Genomic DNA, 18,245 nt, shown 5'->3' with positions numbered 1-18,245 from the left:
ATAACCTTGATACACTAACACCTAATCCATTTTTTAAAGACTTCATAAAACCACCTGGAAACTTTGTAAAACAGTAACCCCCGAATTTATTTATTTTTATTTATTTCTTAAACCTCAGAAATCAGCCCACAATGATTATAAAACAGTATCATCTATTCTTGTAAACCTTCCAAAAGCAAACTTTAAAATACATAAACTACATACGATACACAAAAATAAAAAGAAAGGAACGGAGGGGAAATTGGTACCACATTAAACGCCCGTCTGCCGCCGTCATCAGACACTACCGCAGTGCGTCAAGCCTGGCAACAGTAGAGTGACTTAGGGACTGGTGGAAACACACATTTTTTGCAGAATAAATGTGAAAAACTCTCCACCCTAGAAATCAGTGGTCTCAAATCAACCCAAAAAAATTTAATTTATTATTGTTTCCTTAATGTCTTTGATTTATGTATCTGGGTGCTCTCAAAGTAGAATAATTCAATGCTTAGACTAAATAGTAGATAAAGATCCACTTTTCACCCAAGGTTCCCCTGGGGTAGTCCTATAGAGAGATTAAGCATTGGTAAGGATCCTCACATCAATTTTTGTAACCCACCATAAGCAGATATATAATTTTCATTAAGTATCCATTAAAAATGTATTAACACTGCCGAGCGAAATATTAAAACCAATTGAAATGTATAAATTATAATTGGGCCGATGAAGGATGTAGAATTCTTTTATAGTCAGCTCAATACGGATACTAGGAATTCCTTTTAGAGCTCAGCCAATGTGTTGTGTTCAGTCTCGAATTGTCTCAATTTATTCATAAACTTTCATTTATTCGATCCACACTTATATCTCCCTATGGGCAGAATCTTGCTATTAATAGTGATCTTAGGCCTGATTCATTAAGGATCTTAACTTGAGAAACTTCTTATTTCAGTCTCCTGGACAAAACCATGTTACAATGCAAGGGGTGCAAATTAGTATTTTATTTTGCACATAAGTTAAATGCTGACTGTTTTTTCATGTAGGACACAAATATCAACTTTAAGTTTCAGTGTACAAATAAGCTATCAAGTATTTGTGTGCTACATGAAAAAACAGTCAGTATTTAACTTATGTGCAAAACAAAATACTAATCTGGACCACTTGCATTGTAACATGGTTTTGTCCAGGAGACTGAAATAAGACGTTTCTTAAGTTAAGATCCTTAATGAATCAGGCCCCTTGTTCCTAAAGTGTCATTATATTTTATTCTGATTACTTATTCTAGAATTGCAGAATTTTTCAGTGGTGATATTTATAAATAACAATATCCCCATCAGATGATATATTGCATCTGGGCTGATTAATCAGATTATAAAAAATCAGATTCTTGTATTATTGTATATCTCTCACAAGGGGCTACATTTAATCACATTAATTTTAGTTTATGAGCATTCGGATATTAGATCTACCTTTATTATATCACATAGCTTATTGGTTAGTTGTAGAAATGCACTTTTATTATGATACTAGATATGTCAATGGTATTGTGGCTATTTAGTTATTGCAAAGTTTAAACAACAATTCTGAAATTCTCTTTCTATTTTCTAGTAATGTTTTCCACTATTGTGAATAAGATAGATACAAATTATCATTATTTATAGTTACACTGAGAATATATTTTGCAATTCTTCAAAGGTCTTTCATTGCTCAGTAGGAGACTGAGATTAACCATAACCACAATGTGTCACGAATCAATGCAGGAATACAGCTAAGGAGCCACGAATAAGGTGAAAAACATTCAATGTTTATTTGCTAAAGAGTATAAACAGAAGGTGTAATAATGAGCTTTGCAGTAATTACCAGGTTCACAGGTGATGCAGGTAAGCAGAATGTAAGGAGAGATCCCAAGCAGCATAAACCCAGGAGCATAGCAGTAGGAAGTAACAATAATGAACAACAGGATGTGACAACAATAACCAGCAATGTATGCTGGGAGTGACAAGTATACATAGGGGAAAACCCAGGTGTAAGGAATACTTAGTTCCGCAAGGTTAACCCTTAAAGAACAAGAAACAGGCACAATAGCAGCACCTCTGGTGATCAGAGGTACTGCTGCTGACACATAAAATGAAACACAGATAAACTCCAAAAGTCCAGGAGGCAGGAGCTGACAATACAAAGCAGCAAACTAGTAGGCAGGTCGTTACACAATGCAGCCAACTAGTTCACATTTCGTATGAGCCAAGTCTTCACGTAAATTAGATTCTTATTACATGTTCACAAACATTTGTGTCAGTAATAAAATCCCTGAAATACTGTCCCCTAAATGAATCTGTCACATTCATTCAACCATTTGTAAGGTCTCTAATAGTACGAGTGGTTCATTCACATATTTAATAATACACGGGTATGTATCTGAAACAGTTTACTTAAAAGCTTTATTGGGCACAAGTACTGAAAACAGTAGTTAGCTCATTGAAAAAGACAGCACCGTAATGTCTTAGCCCAGGGGTCAGGGAACTTTTTTACCTTTTACCCCCAAATATATTTAGATACGCCGACGTTACCCCCTTGATTTGAAAGGAAGGAAATCATATATTATTAATTATTGGAATTCAAAATTTTATTGAATCTATTCAAAATTTCTTTGAAGGCTTCAACTTAAACACTTCAGGTTTTGGAGAAATGATGTTGCTTCATTTTTGATACGAGAGCATCAATATTGGGGCATTTTGATGTCAGAGCAATTTGGATACAGTCTTCAGCGTCCAATCGATTTCTCTGCTTTGTTTTTATGTTCGTTAGAGTGGAAAATCCTTGTTCGCAAAGGTAGGTTGTTGCAAAAGGCAGCAACTTTTTGACTACCTCCTCATGTGCAATTTTGATGCCTTTGCAGCTGTTGACATCCAAAAATATGACAGATCTGCTTTGTTTTCAAATGCAATACGTGCTTCATTATTGCATCAGAGCTCAAGAAGTGCCTCTGCCAACCCTTGAGGCTCTTCTGGTACAACAGCAATTTCACATTTAAAGGGGTCTACAATCCAACTGACAGCATGTGAATTGGCAGCATTACCCCCAGGAATTTCATTTTTACCCCATTTGGGGTAATTTACCCTTGTTCCCTGACCACTGTCTTAGCCGCATTGTGGGCTCGCTGACACGGCTAAATGTCAGCATGCAGACCAGTCATTCAATTCATTGGACAATGCTACAATGCCGGTGCCCCAGCGTATAGATCGATGACCAGAGCCGTAACTAGAGATTTTAGTGCCCTGGGCAAAAAAGAGCAATGACGCCCCCCCCCCCCCCCAACCCTATCTTGTTAGGTGTAGGTTGCCTTTCCCAGCCGTGACAAATGCTCTATATGCGCCCTGGGAGGTCACACTGCCCTAATTACAGCCCAATGTGTATAATTAATAAACACAAAACAAGACTTTTTTATTACAATAGCAAGCCTGCACAACCAGTGGCTCATCTCAATGACAGTTCCACAAGTGTATCACATCCTGTAATTACAAGTGTATTACGATTACAATGGGACAGTCCCGTATTTAGCACTCTATGCTTGTCCCGTGGGTGGGAACCTTGGAGGAGGGAAAATGCTAATGTACAGACTAGTGCTTTACAAAATCAGGGTTATCGCTGGCAATAACTTTAAAGGGGAAAGAAAAAAATAGAGCTGTGTTCAAGGGCACTCTTAAGTCAAAGTTAATAATTATAAATCTTTATTGATATGCATTAAAAATGTCCCTATATATGGAACACTCCTTATTTGTTAATACAAATGAAATAGCGAAATATTAAAAAAGGGGGATGTAAGCAATTTTGTAGATTTGAAAATAACTGCTAAAAAAGGTAGCTGAAAACTACCCTAGCACGCCGCTATAGACATAATAGAACAATATTATATTTTTGATAAAAAGTGGTATTTCTGTAACACCTGCTATGTATAAGTTACGAGATCCATTCTAAAAATATCGTATAATACTAGTGATCTGTTAGTAATAGGGTCACATACACAAGAGGGATGGTAGCTATCTATTGTCTACAGCCCCTTCTTAATCCCTCCTATACGTAGTATAAACACTGTCCCTGATAATTAGATCAGACAGGCTCACTGGGATAAGAAATTCACACCAGAGCTGTATAATTATCTGCCTCAATGAACAAACTAATCTTCACACATTGTATTGTAATTTGTTTATCTAAACGCTTTGTGAAGACAGCCCTACATATGCACAGAGTATCTGGATCTAATGATATCAATTTAGTGTATAAGATAGGCTCACTGGGATAAGAAATTCACACCAGAGTTATATAATTAGCTGTCACGATGAACAAGCTACCCTTCACGCATTGTTTCATGATTTATATATTTGAAAGCTTAATAAAGACAGCGCTATACAAGCGCAGAGTATCTGGATCTGATAATCTAAATTTAATGTATAAATGAGCAGGATAGCGGCGTGCTGAGCTGCCAACGCGCGTTTCCCTTTTTTTAATATTCCGCTATTTCATTTCTATTAACAAATAAGGAGTGTTCCATATATAGGGACATTTTTAATGCATATGAATAAAGATTTATAATTATTAACTTTGACTTAAGAGTGCCCTTGAACACAGCTCTATTTTTTTCTTTCCCCTTTAAAGTTATGACTTACTGTGTGGGTGCACCTATAAAAGGACTCTATAAATATAAATTGATCAAATAAAAAATTGGAAAATCAAGGAGGAAAGAGGATTTGTCTACCTGGTGCTATATATGTTTCTTTGTTGTCGCTGGCAATAAACCTTTAATGTTTAAGATAAAAAAGAAAAAAAATATATATATATCTCCGGCAAAAACTCTACTTTTTACTGGTAATAGGCCCTTTCATGTGGAGTTTTTAGGTTCTCCCCGTGTTTGCGTGGGTTTCCTCCAGGTGCTCCGGTTTCCTCCCACATTACAAAAACATACTAGTAGGTTATTGGCTGCTATCAAATTGACCATAGTCTCTCTGTCTGTCTGTGTGTGTATGTTAGGGAATTTAGACTGTAAGCTCCAATGGGGGCAGGGACTGATGTGAATGAGTTCTCTGTACAGCGCTGCGGAATTAGTGGCGCTATATAAATAAATGGTGATGATTATGATTAATTGCAGAACTCTTAATTTATTCAAGTGTATGAACAGAAAATACTTATATGGGTTACTTAAGCAATTAATTTCTTAGAACCCCTCATCTGTTTGGAGAAAGAGCAACACTGTGTAGACATGACATAAGTTTTAGTGACTGCTGCTGTACAGGATGTTTTGATGAGGAGTTTGTAAGTGGGACAGACTGCTCCATTTCACCGGTCTTCCCATACTGACTGCAGAGGTCAGGTCTCAGTGTCATGAATCTCCAGTATTACAGAGCTATATATCTGCTTAGAACAAAGTAAAGGTATTGAACAGTGACCTCTCTTCCAGGCTTTATAAGTCAGACACTGGCATTCTCTGATTGCATTATAGCGTTATTGGTCTAATCAGAAACATGATAATGGATGGGTTACCACCAGGGCCGGATTTACCGCTAGGCAACCTAGGCACCTGCCTAGGGCCTAGCGGCTCTCGGGGGCACAGCTGGGGGGGACAGGAGCAATTTTAAAAAAAAATAAAAAAAAATTCGGCCCCTTCCCCGACTCGCGGGGAGGGGTGCCGCGAGTCGGGGGAGGGGGGGTCGGGTGCCGCTCGTCGGGTCCCGGCAGCCTCTTCTCCTCTCAGTGTCTCAGTGATAGAGAGAGGAGGAGAGGCTGCCGGGACCCGACGAGCGATCATGTGACTCTTTTTTTTTTTTTTTTTAAATCTGGACTGACCGAGGAGGAGCAGCGCCGGAGAAGAAAGGCAATAGAAAGGTAAGTAAAACAACGGAGGGACAGAGGTGGTGATGGTGAAGAGGCACAGAAATGGTGATGGGCACAGAGGTGGTGATGAGCACAGAGGTGGTGATGGTGATTGGCACAGAGGTGGTGATGGTGAAGGGCACAGAGGTGGTGATGGTGAAGGGGCACAGAATTGGTGATGGTGATTGGCACAGAGGTGGTGATGGTGAAGGGCACAGAGGTGGTGATGGTGAAGGGGCACAGAATTGGTGATGGTGAAGGGGCACAGAATTGGTGATGGTGATTGGCACAGAGGTGGTGATGGGCACAGAAGTGGTGATGGTGATTGGCACAGAAGTGGTGATGGTGAAGGGCACAGAGGTGGTGATGGTGATTGGCACAGAGGTGGTGATGGTGATGGACACAGAGGTGGTGATGGTGATTGGCACAGAGGTGGTGATGGTGATGGACACAGAGGTGGTGAAGGTAATGGGCACAGAGGTGGTGATGGTGATTGGCACAGAAGTGGTGATGGTGAAGGGCACAGAGGTGGTGATGGTGAAGGGCACAGAGGTGGTGATGGTGATTGGCACAGAGGTGGTGATGGTGATGGGCACAGAGGTGGTGATGGTGATGGACACAGAGGTGGTGATGGTGATGGACACAGAGGTGGTGATGTTGATTGGCACAGAGGTGGTGATGGTGATGGACACAGAGGTGGTGATGGTAATGGGCACAGAGGTGGTGATGGTGATTGGCACAGAAGTAGTGATGGTGAAGGGCACAGAGGTGGTGATGGTGAAGGGCACAGAGGTGGTGATGGTGATTGGCACAGAGGTGGTGATGGTAATGGGCACAGAGGTGGTGATGGTGATTGGCACAGAGGTGGTGATGGTGATGGGCACAGAGGTGATGGTGAAAGGGCACATGTGATATTGTGAAGGGGCAAAAGTGACAATGAAGGGGCACAGTGTGATGATAGAGGGACAAAAGTGACAAGAGCACATACTTGGATTTATGCGTATTATTTTTGCAAACAACTTAAGTAAGTATTTCTGCCCTGACAATATTAATTAAGTTGTTTTGACCCAACTACTTAAAAAAACGGGACTGCTTGGTAATTATTAAGGGGAGCCTTTTTCTGCAGCAGGGTGGCCTTGCTCTTTTCACATGTTAGGTACGCCCCCAAAGATGCAAGCCACGCCCTCACCTCCTTTGGCGGCGTGCCGCCAAAGCGCGGCGGCACATGCTTTCATATCTACGTAACTATAGGGGTATATGGTAGGCTGCAAAAATATAGTGCTATGGATTGTTTCAGGGAGGGGGCCCAAAAACAGTATCCTGCCTAGGGCCCTATGAGGTCTAAATCCGGCTCTGGTTACCACTCACTGCTAATCTTGTCTGGAGAAGAAGCTGGAAGATACGAGTCCATGTAAGAACTGAGAAAAGTACAGACACACACAGAAAAGGAGGGGGGAGAGGAAAGCGGGAGAAGAGACGTGGTGATAGATAGATAAACAGACAGGCAGACACACGGTGAGGGAGAAGTGGAAACAGACACCAGAAAAGCAGGGGAAGGAGACGTGCCCAATGTAGAGGAGGAGCTGAGAGGTCAGGGGGCGCGCCTGTGCGATGAGTGGTCGCATGATGCTTCTATATAGAAACAGACAGCATAGGCCACATATACAGAGGCCAATCCTGATTGTGAACGAGATCCTGCTGCCGTCTCCAGCAAGCTTTACAGCTGGGTATGTTGCACATAGTTGTGTACAGCAAAGAGCGGGCGGGCAGCCGTTGCGCCCCCTCTGCACGGCGCCCTGGGCGGTCGCACCACCCTCGTTACAGCCCTGTTGATGACTGTAATGCTTGTGAAGGATTCATGCACAGTGTCGTTAAGGTTCATTGTATTAATTTATCTGAAAGGAATATGAAAGAATTCAACATCCTTCATCAGCCCAATTATAGTTTATACATTTTAATTCAGTGGTGGAAGTGGGGGGTATACGGGGTATGTCATATCGCCACTTCTCTTACTGCTACATTGTATCATTATCACATTCCAGTCACTTACATTATATATATTGCAACTTCCTCTTGGAATGTACATTTATTGTTTGTATCACAATAAACGGTAACACCAGCAAGCAATACCCTTTATTTACACCTGTTGGTGACACTAATGCTAACTAAACATGGTTCAGCTCTCTCATAGCTAGCCGGCTAGCTCAGCATCAGTCACCCCTAACAAGTGCACAATTCAGGATTAAGTGCACAAGTCTAATTACCTCACTGTACCACGTGTGTGTGTGTGTGTGTGTGTGTGTGTGTGTGTGTGGGTGTGTGGGCGAGGAGCCTGACTCTGCAAGGATATAACCCTGTATGCAGCCTCTCTCTGAAGATTCCCCGAACCTCACCTGCCCCTATGCAGGAAAGGTGTGGCACATACCCTTCCCCTTAGTGTCGCCAACCTTGATAATGTTCCTGAACAGCCTATCCTCTCTCTGTTTCCACTCATGGCCACTTACATTTCTCAACAGACGTTTGTGAGCCCCTCCAATTGTGGTTGTACTGTGACATTGGGGTAGATTCTCTTGCAGAACCTCTTAATGGCTAAGTAGACCCCAGGCCAATAAAACCTGCACAGAACATGTTCCCTTGTTCTCCCTTCCGCTGAGTGTCCGCCACCCACCTGTGTGTGTTCAGCCTTCAACACTAGGCGTACATGAACTCTTGGAACCACAATCTGTTCTACCCTCATCCCCTTCACAGTAACAATACAAAATAATACATTTTCTTTTACAACATACATTGGCATACAGCCTGTCTTGTCAACAGGTTCCGCAATAACCCCAACATTATTAACCAATTTAAACACATGTTGCAAAGTCCCATCATTCCTCTGGTCTCATGTCCAGTTCGTCACACTCAACAATTCTGGATACTTAGACCAGTCTATTCTCTCACCAGCAGGTGAGACGGGCACACCCGAGAAGCCACAAGTCACTGACAATTTAGTCTGTCAAGGCTTGCCAAAACGGTGACTCTTCTGGGCCAGTTTTACCATGTCCCCAAGGACAGCATTCAGAGATAGCAAGTCCTAACGACCGAGATCCACATGCTGCAAGTTCCATGGCAGATCCAGTAAGAATGGGCTTCTGACCAGTGTCTTAATGGCCGGCATGTCCAGTCGGACCTGCTCACATCGGACCTCTTTCCAATCATGTTTATGGGGTTCAATGCACTCGGCTTCAAAGTGTCCAAGCTGTCCATACCTGAAACACCTTCGGTTCAACAATTTCACAGCTGGACCTCGTACAATAGCAGTACCACAAAGCATCCCTGGCCGAATAACAGCATGAGGTTCCACGGACCGGACGGCGCCATGAGGTTCCACGGACCGGACGGCGCTGGAAGAGACCTCGGGATGAACGGTGCGGGGAGTGACTTTGGGATGAGCCTTGACAAGCTCTTCTTTCAGCACAGCAATGTCTTTCTCTGCTACTTCATCTTTAAGAGCTTCTACTGCTCTTTCTATCGCCTCAAACAACTATTGTAATCCACATTCTCAGGGACTCAGAAATAGCTATTTGGATTTTTACCTTTTCAGCACAATACTGCTTTGAGTCCCTCAACTCTTTCTCCAGCCAGGAGATTTCTTCTCTAATAATCCTCTCCATGCGATCATACTCTGCCATGCCCACATAATCTTCTATGAAAGTTTTCTCCAAACAATCATATTGTTTCCTGGCCCCACAGTCTGACCAAGGTAACATCAGGCTTTTGCAGTGTGCATGAGATTCTTCAACTTCTTTACCATTCTGCAAACTACCATGCACTGAGCTATGTTTTTGCTTCCCTCTCTGTTTTTCAGCAATGCATTTATACCATCAGGGGTTTTATATCTTTGTTGCCTTGGGATACAGCATAAAGCTGCTTCCTGGAAATAGAGTGCATCAGATCCGTGTCACATCCACTACAGCAAACATAAAACAATTCTGACTGATGATATAAATACATGGCTGAAATGCACAGAAGGAAGGAAGCCAGAATATAATACGCTGAATATATTAATATATTTAAGACCAATAAAAGAAAGTATTCTGAAGGTGGGACAATCGGTGTGATGACCCATGCTGTGTTCCCATTTCTAGTACTGGTGGCAGAAGCGGTATAATGCACAGCGCCCTCTAGAGGCTCATCCTATAATAGCCACATGGTGGGCAACACATTACAGGCAACTCGACAACGTAGGCTCTGTAGCGGAGAGTAACGTGGCGTGGTCTGGACAGAGGACAATAAGGTCCATGCAGTGGGATGTACATAGTGCTCTGTCCCTGGCTGCTCAAATTAAAAACACTGTGACTGCACCTCTATATTGTGCCTATCTTTACATTTTATTTATTTTATTTTGTAACAGATATTTAAATAGGGTCTATCATAATCCGCAGTGCCTTACAGAGGATTTTTAATCATTGTCAGGGTCCTTCGTTTTGTTTTGCAGAATTAGTCTCTGTGTCATCCCAGGACATCTGGGGGTATATTTACTAAACTGCGGGTTGGAAAAAGTGGAGATGTTGCCTATAGCAACCAATCAGATTCTAGTTATTTACGTAGTGCATTCTACAGATGACAGCTAGAATCTGATTGGCTTTCATAGTCCTCATCTCCACTTTTCAAACTTGCACTTTAGTAAATACACCCCCTGGAGTTAATGCTACTTCAACATTCTTTCTTGCGCCTAGCCTTGTAATTTAGACTAATATATATATATATATGTATGACTAAGCCTTGCTCTCATTCTGTTCTGCCTTCCTGTACTGAGGCCTCTCCTGCTTCTACCATGGTCTCGGGCCTAGTCTGCCTAGTCATGGTGGCTTCTCTGTTCCTGCATTACCCAGCAGCCTGATCCTTCCACGCAGCCCTGGTTGTTGATTTACTAAACTTCTGTTTAAGTTTCCCAGTAACTGCTCAGAAAGTAGATGTTATATTTTTCCCGTGATGGCTATTGCACAACTATCCCCATTCAGTTCTGATTTGCACTAACTTACTATATGACTCTATGGGGCATATTCAATTAGCTTTTTGATTCGCGGTAACGCGCGTTGCCGCGAAAAGTGCGCGTTCTTGCGGGTATTACGGTACCGCATTAACGCGGATTTTCGTTCGCAATCCTATGGGCTGCGAACGAAAATCCACGTTATTGCGGTACCGTGTATTACGTTTCGCGGCTGTTCCGGCGCGTTACCGCGAATCCAAAAGCTAATTGAATATGCCCCTATATTTCTTGTTGTATCTGACACTCTTAATAAAAATATGTCTTTTCCACATTTTATGTTGTGTCAGATCCTTACAATAATGCACAACGGTACTTGGCCCTGTGGAACGTGCAGTTTATATTTACACACTACAAACAGCCGTACAGAGGTCTGTCTCCAACTGCTCTCTGTCATTTTCCATTTTATCAACCAGGTCATGCCCCTAAAAACATCTTACCCCACCCCCAATTATCTTAAGATTGCCTAACTCTGTGTTGGTGTGTGTCTATACCAATGTTGGCTAACCTTTGACACCCCAGGTGTTGTGAAACTACAAGTCCCAGCATACCCTTCTAGCAATAAGCTGCTATATATATATATATATATATATATATATATATATATATATATATATATATATATATATATATATTGCAAAGCATGCTGGGACTTGTAGTTTCACAACACCTGGAGTGTCACAGGTTAGCCAACACTTGTCTATACAGTATGCAACAGTTTGGGCAAAACGTCACTAGGTATAAAGATGTTAACACATTCTCTGTCTGGCATAAAAATTGCAAATTTCTGCTCATTCTAATGCACAATTGCTTTTTATATGCTGAACCGAGTAGATTGACCCCCCCCCCCCCCAAAAAAAAAACAGACAATCAGTGAATGCAGCATTTGCAACAGTTTAGACATTCTGCCAGTGGATTCATTAATTAATTGGAATTAAATTATTATTATTTTTATAAGGCGCTCAAATGTGATTCACTTGTTAGGCCTTAGGGTAATTCAAGTTAAGAGATGATGTTCTGCATCTCTCTATAATGATGGGACCCTCTACGCAGCTGATTTTAAAATAAAGATAATTGACTTTTATGCAGCAGGAGAAGATTGTGAAAACTCTATATAAAATACTGTGCAAAAGTTTTAGGCAGGCGTGGAAAACATGCTGCAAAGTAAGAAAGCTTTCAAAAAATAGAAGTGTTAATAGTTAATTATCATCAATTGACAAAATGCAAAGTGAATGAACAGAAGAGAAATCTAAATCCAATCAATATTAGGTGTGACCACCCTTTGTCTTCAAAACAGCATCAATTCTTTTATTTTGTTTAACTGAAGTTTATTTATGATGTTTAGATATTTGTGTGGTTTATTTATTTTTACATTTTGGGTACAATGGGCAAAGGACCAGGGGCATTTGCCCATTATGGTAAAGATGGTAAAGATGTCACTCCTAGCAGGGGCAAACGCAGGATTTGTAGAGGGGGTTTCCACACCACACCACCAGTGGGCGTGACTAGAATGCATAGGGGCGTGGCTATAATATTAGACAGTTCTTGTCTGCTCTCCAACTCTTCCAATCCCCATAATATACATGGGCATTGCTGCGTGCACTACTGTTAGGTGCACTACTGTTAGGTGCACGCAGCTCTCCCTTTTCAATCAGAGCCATGTGCAGCGGGAGCAGGGTCCAGCCACCTCAATTATACTGTGCCCCAGGCTTGGAGGGGGGTTTCCAGGCTCTAGGAAAACCCCTCGGTTTGCCTATGCCTAGGGTCAAAATCTCTTACTACCGAAACCCTCCCCTTCCAGATAGGTCTGGAAAAAGCCCACTGTGAGGTAGGGACCCCTCGCTCGATGAAGGGATACTTTTTATTTTGTGTGCAAACGTTGTTAATTTAATTTCCTTTTACTTAATTTTGGCACCACCAGTCGGGTAAACCGTGGACACCCCGACCCACTCCAGGCCTTTGTCCTCTGATTCATCTTCGGGGAAGTATGACCTGCTCTATCTAATTCAAGTTGGCTTCAAACACCGATATTTTCTTTACCAGTTTGGTCAGGAAATCAAATGCAGTGCCCATGCCTTCACCATGACAGATACCGTACGTCAGTACAGAAACCCACACTCCAACCCAAGATACCAAAGCAGAGTTCAAAAATCATTACAGTGAACAGAGCAACAATTATAAAACAGGGGCGGCTGATGTACTGACACCTGTCCTGTGACATTGAGGAAAATTAAGCAATTGGCGCAACATTATTACAAGAAACACAATGCGATAACAAATATTATGTAAAAATGAAAAAAAATGCAACTGTAGCCCTATCAAACACATCAAGAACCCTGCACAACTGTGACACTATGGGGCTCAGATTAAGGTGAATGCAGATTGTGGTCTTATTATAGAATATACTTCTTTTTTTTTTACTTCCTTACAAGCGCATAAAGGACTAGTTCAGAAACTAGTGCTCCGTGCGCACCCTCAGATGTATTCTACACTAAGGGGCATATTCAATTGTTGGTGAAAACGCCCAAAATCTTGCGGTGCACACACTATTACCATCATTACGGTAGTTTTCTCGCTGAGCCGCGAGCTGAAATCCAGCTTACTATTACCGTAATAACGGTACTAGTTTTAACACTGCGGGGATTCAAAACAATTTAATATGCCCCTAAGAATGCAATTTGCGTTCATCTTAACATGATCCCCAAATGTGAGAAGTATTCAGGAATTTTCATTACGTTTGCTGCTTAAAAAAATCCAGCGCAAACTGTAACATTATAAATAAGACACAGGTGGGCGTTGATAAGCTGTGCCCACTTTTTATATCACTTGTGTCACTCCAGCACTGGGATAAAAAATATAAAAACAGAAAAAAAAACATGCAAAGGCGATTAATAATATTACACAGTTCAAAAAAAAAATATTTAGCATTTGTTTTTCACTGTTTACTGTCTGCCCTGCTTTTTTTTTTAATAAATATAAGCTCTGTGCTTATTGCTGATTGCTGATCCTTAGATTAGGAATACATAATAGCCACATAATTATACCCTACAGATACAAAATACCCATGTTACTGCTGTTTATTATTATATTGTAGCACAGTGTGCCATGGAGACCAGGAACACACCCAATAAAAAGAACTAGTGTCATTTACAGGAAATAGAATCTGAGCTTAAGACTTTTTAGAATTAACAGAAAAAGTCAATAAAAGAACACAAATGACAAAAAATAGTGAGGTCTCCCTGCCACCAAAACATGAGATTATAAGAAACAGACATGGGCTATTGGGGGGACAAGTAAACATATTGCAACTTTAAAGTACAAAACAAAATTACAACAGCTCGATACTAAGACATTGACTTCTGCAAATCTATAAATCAGATGTAGAAAGGGACATCTGTAAAGATATCTGGGTACAGAACAGAGTCAGTTGGGGTACATGGAGGGGGGGGGGAGGGGTGGTTGTTTAAGACAACTTGCCCCTCTGATACTCTCACTATATATATATAGTTTTATATATAAATGCCCCTTTTTCGCTTGCAACAAGCCCTCTGATTGAAATTTAGGGGTGGAAAGGGGGTAAAGTTAGTAAATAATAAAAAAAAACAATCACTCACTTCCTCTTCAAACTGAAAGCACGTTATATAGGTGATAGTTTATAATTAATAACGCCAGACACCCGGGGGTCAGTGTAGGCTGGGGGGCCCCGTCACCTACCTGGCTGCAGAACTCTGACTCTGAGTGGGTTTCCTCTTAGTGAATGAACGTAATGACATAGGCGGATGTTATGTATTAATATGTAATTTTGCAAAATGAAAGTAACATTTCAGCCATGGCGTGGGAACACGTGATCTCTTTGCTTAGGCTCTCCCCAGCTGCTGTGGAACTATAAGTCCCAGCATGCCCTGACTTGTTGCACACGGAGCCAGACAGGGTACCTGCCTCTGACGCATGGGGTTCAATTACCAATCTGTATAGTGACACTGCTAGGAGGACAAGTGGGGGCTCCTAAGGTGTAAAATGCAGAAGTGATTATGGAGGGGTCAGTGTCTCCTCCTCTATCCAGCTGTCGGGGGCACAAATCACACTTTGCATTTCTCACTTCTACTTAAAAAAAAAAAAAATCCCCGGATTTGACCAATTGTCTGTTGTTACTACCCCTGACCACTTAAATCATTGCAATTGCATAATTATCTCTAACTGAGTATTACCCCATATCAGAGTACCACTGGATAAGCAAACATTACTATGCATTACTAAGTTAACTTTATTAGTGTTTTCTATACTTGTTCACTGGATTGCTCAGGTCACAGACACTAACCTCTCCTCGGATGTGCTGCTGGGTTCCTGAACTTGTGATCATGGATGTAAGGTTATTATTTATTATTTATTACTTATAAAGCCAGAGCTGGATTTCTGCAGCAGCAGATAGATTCTCCTATCTGTATTTTATTAACATGTTTTTTTTTTATTTTCTTCTCTTGGGTAAGTTTTTAGGGAAAAACTCTGCAGCTGTCCTCATCAGAAGACTGCGGGAATCTCTGCCATATCTGAGCCAAAAATAGTTTCTTGCTCCCAAGTTTTATGGAAGAGACCACGGGGTAAATGTATCAAGCTGAGAGTTTTCCGGCGGGTTTGAAAAACCAATCAGATTCTAGCTATCATTTATTTAGTACATTCTACAAAATGACAGCTAGAATCTGATTGGTTGCTATAGGCAACATCTCCACTTTTCAAACCCGCAGGAAAACTCTCAGCTTGATACATTTACCCCCAGGTTTCATTTTGACACATATATGTTACAAAACTAAGAAGCTGCATTGCATGTTCCATTATAGGTTTAGTCTATATGACCTGGGTGCATCTATAGCATTGTGGGATTCAGTACTGACCCTTGTGTTTGACCACTGACACGTTGACCTCTGTCTGTCTCTGACCTTGTCTGACATTGTGACCTGCAGCTCTTGCTGGGATGGACCTTGTCTAACAATTGTCAGTCCTGTATGATAGGGGAGGATAAATTGGATGCACTTCAGAATCCTCAAATGAAGGGATAATAGTAGGATGTATCTAGAGGTTGTATAATTAAATTACTATATCAATAAAAATAAATAAAGAATATTATATATTTAATTAGGACACAGTAACAACTAATATACGCTGTATAGCCCCTGCAGGGGCACAGTCGTGAACAGGACACTATCTGTCTGGAGTCTGTGCTCTCTCCCCAGGTTTGCTGTCAAAATACAAACTGTTTATATTAGTCATATATCCAGACTCTTCCAAACGAAGGGGGTGAGGTCTCCTGGGATCAGAACAGACGTCAGATCAGTGCGAGACTGCTGACAAATGCAGCTGTGAGATTGAGAATGTTGTTTTTAGAGATCAGTCTGCACATCTAGGAACAAGGACCTTGGTGCCTACGTGCAGCCTTTCTCTGCCCTGGGAGTGGTGATTTCTTATGCCAATGAGTAATTACATATATTGGGCTTGATTCCTCATGTAGTCTGAGCGCACCCCATGTTCAGTACTATATGCACGGATTTAGGCTTTGCAGACATCATTCATCAAGGCACAAATCTCAAGATAGATGTGCCTTTAAAATTGGGGGCAGGTCTGCCGTGCTCTAGTAAACCGAACACAGCAGGATGCGTCCAATACTTATATGGATTATCAATTTGCAAAAGAACAAAAAAAGAAAAATCTTTCATTATCGCATACTTGCCAACTCTTCCTGAATGTCAGGGAGACTCCCTGAAATAGGGGTGATCTCCCTCACTCCCTGAAGAGTCTGGCATTCTCCCTGATGTTGAGCCAGCACAAGACGTGGTTGGCTTCGCCATCTGTGGCATGATGACACAGTTCAGAAATTGTGTCCTATGTCCATGTATTGATGCCTATGGAGGTGGCCATTTTCATGGAGACTAAGATGTCATTAAAGATTGACAGATAAGACAACATGACTTCAGTAATGGAGACAGAAATGTAAAAGACTCTTCAGTCTCTAGAGACTTATTAGCTGCTTTTCTATAACGCATACTCTCCCGGAATGTCTGTGAGACTCCCGCATTTCTGGGAGACCTCCTGGGAGAGCAGGGCAACCTCCCGTTTCTCGCCCCCGCAGTAGATAAATGGGGGCGGGGCTTAATGATGCAAATATTGCATCATATCAGCCCCGCACCCTACTGTAATTGCCCAAAATTGTGACAATTGTTTAGGGGGTGGGGTCAAAATGATGTGATTCGTCAAGCCCCGTCCCCGCATGCCCACCTCTCTCGGGATCTCCCTGAAGCCAACGAGAAAAAGTTGTCAAGTATGCATTATTGTTACCAGATAATAATGAAGGCATTGATGTTAAAACAGTAAAAAAAAAAAAAAAGTGTTTTTCCCCCCATGAAATACATTTATTAGAATGTTGTTAATGACTACTGTACATAAAATAAATTTTTACAGTTGCTCCTGTTTGCAGACACATGTTATAGCTGCATACACAGCCGTCATCACTAGTGATCAGGACTTAGACTAACCCTGTAGCTGGAGCAAGAGATGCGACAGAAAAACAAGTAACTTTGAGATGCCCAGAGTTTGATTCGGATATGGCTGTGTGCGCTCACGTGCCTTGATGAATAGGCCTTTGTTTTTGAATTGCCTCTTGTTAAATTGTATCAGGGATTATGCACTTTTAACACATGGCACTGTCTAGAGCGCCACCTGCTGTCAGTAAGGAGTAGCTGCAGCAGATTTTTTTACATGTGTCGATGCTGCTCCCCCGTCAGTGTTAGACACCCGGCTATGATGTCACAGCCGACATCACGGTTGGATGAAGACCGTATACACGGACAGATCATCTGACCAGGTTTAACATCTGACAGTCGGACAGATCATGCTGGGACTTGTAGTTTCACAACAAGCAGAGAACTGGTTGGCTTAACGTGTTGCATGCTCTCCATCTGTTGTGGAACAAAAAGTCCCAGCAAGGCATGTCAGACTCTGGAGTGCTACTGGTTTGCTACGCCTGCTGCATGCTCTTCAGCTGTTGAACTACTAGCCACAGCATGTCCTGCCTGACAATTTTGCCTATACATTAGAGACATCTGGTGGTTGGGAAATTCTTGCAGAAGTCCCTAGGGAGGATCAACAAAGGAAAAATACAAATGTTGTCCTTAGCAACCAATTAGATTCTGCATTCAAAATGATAGCTAAAATCTGATTGGCTGCTATGGACCACGCCTCCACCTTACCTTTTTAGAAGTTTTAGTTAACCCATAATGTCCCAAACATGACATTTATCAGTATTTTCTCCTTCCCTGTCGGGGGTAGCTGTCCACACTAGCAGGCAGTGCATCCGATGAAGTCTCTCCAAGAAAATGACAGA

At 41.7% G+C, this 18,245-nt stretch overlaps 1 protein-coding gene across 1 annotated transcript in view; it reads right to left on the bottom strand.

The window, feature by feature from the left end:
* The window catches only part of LOC142106730 (uncharacterized), a 34,805-nt gene extending 20,135 nt beyond the window's left edge, over positions 1 to 14,670 (bottom strand). The window contains exon 1 of the mRNA XM_075189724.1: positions 14,588 to 14,670. The gene's annotated coding sequence lies outside the window, so the exon portion shown is untranslated. The remainder of the gene's footprint in view (positions 1 to 14,587) is intronic.
* Positions 14,671 to 18,245: the final 3,575 nt, after the last annotated feature.

This window comes from Mixophyes fleayi, chromosome 11, assembly GCF_038048845.1.
Source record: "Mixophyes fleayi isolate aMixFle1 chromosome 11, aMixFle1.hap1, whole genome shotgun sequence".
NCBI classification, from domain to species: Eukaryota; Metazoa; Chordata; class Amphibia; order Anura; family Limnodynastidae; genus Mixophyes; species Mixophyes fleayi.
This window is presented reverse-complemented; position numbering and strand designations above follow the sequence as displayed.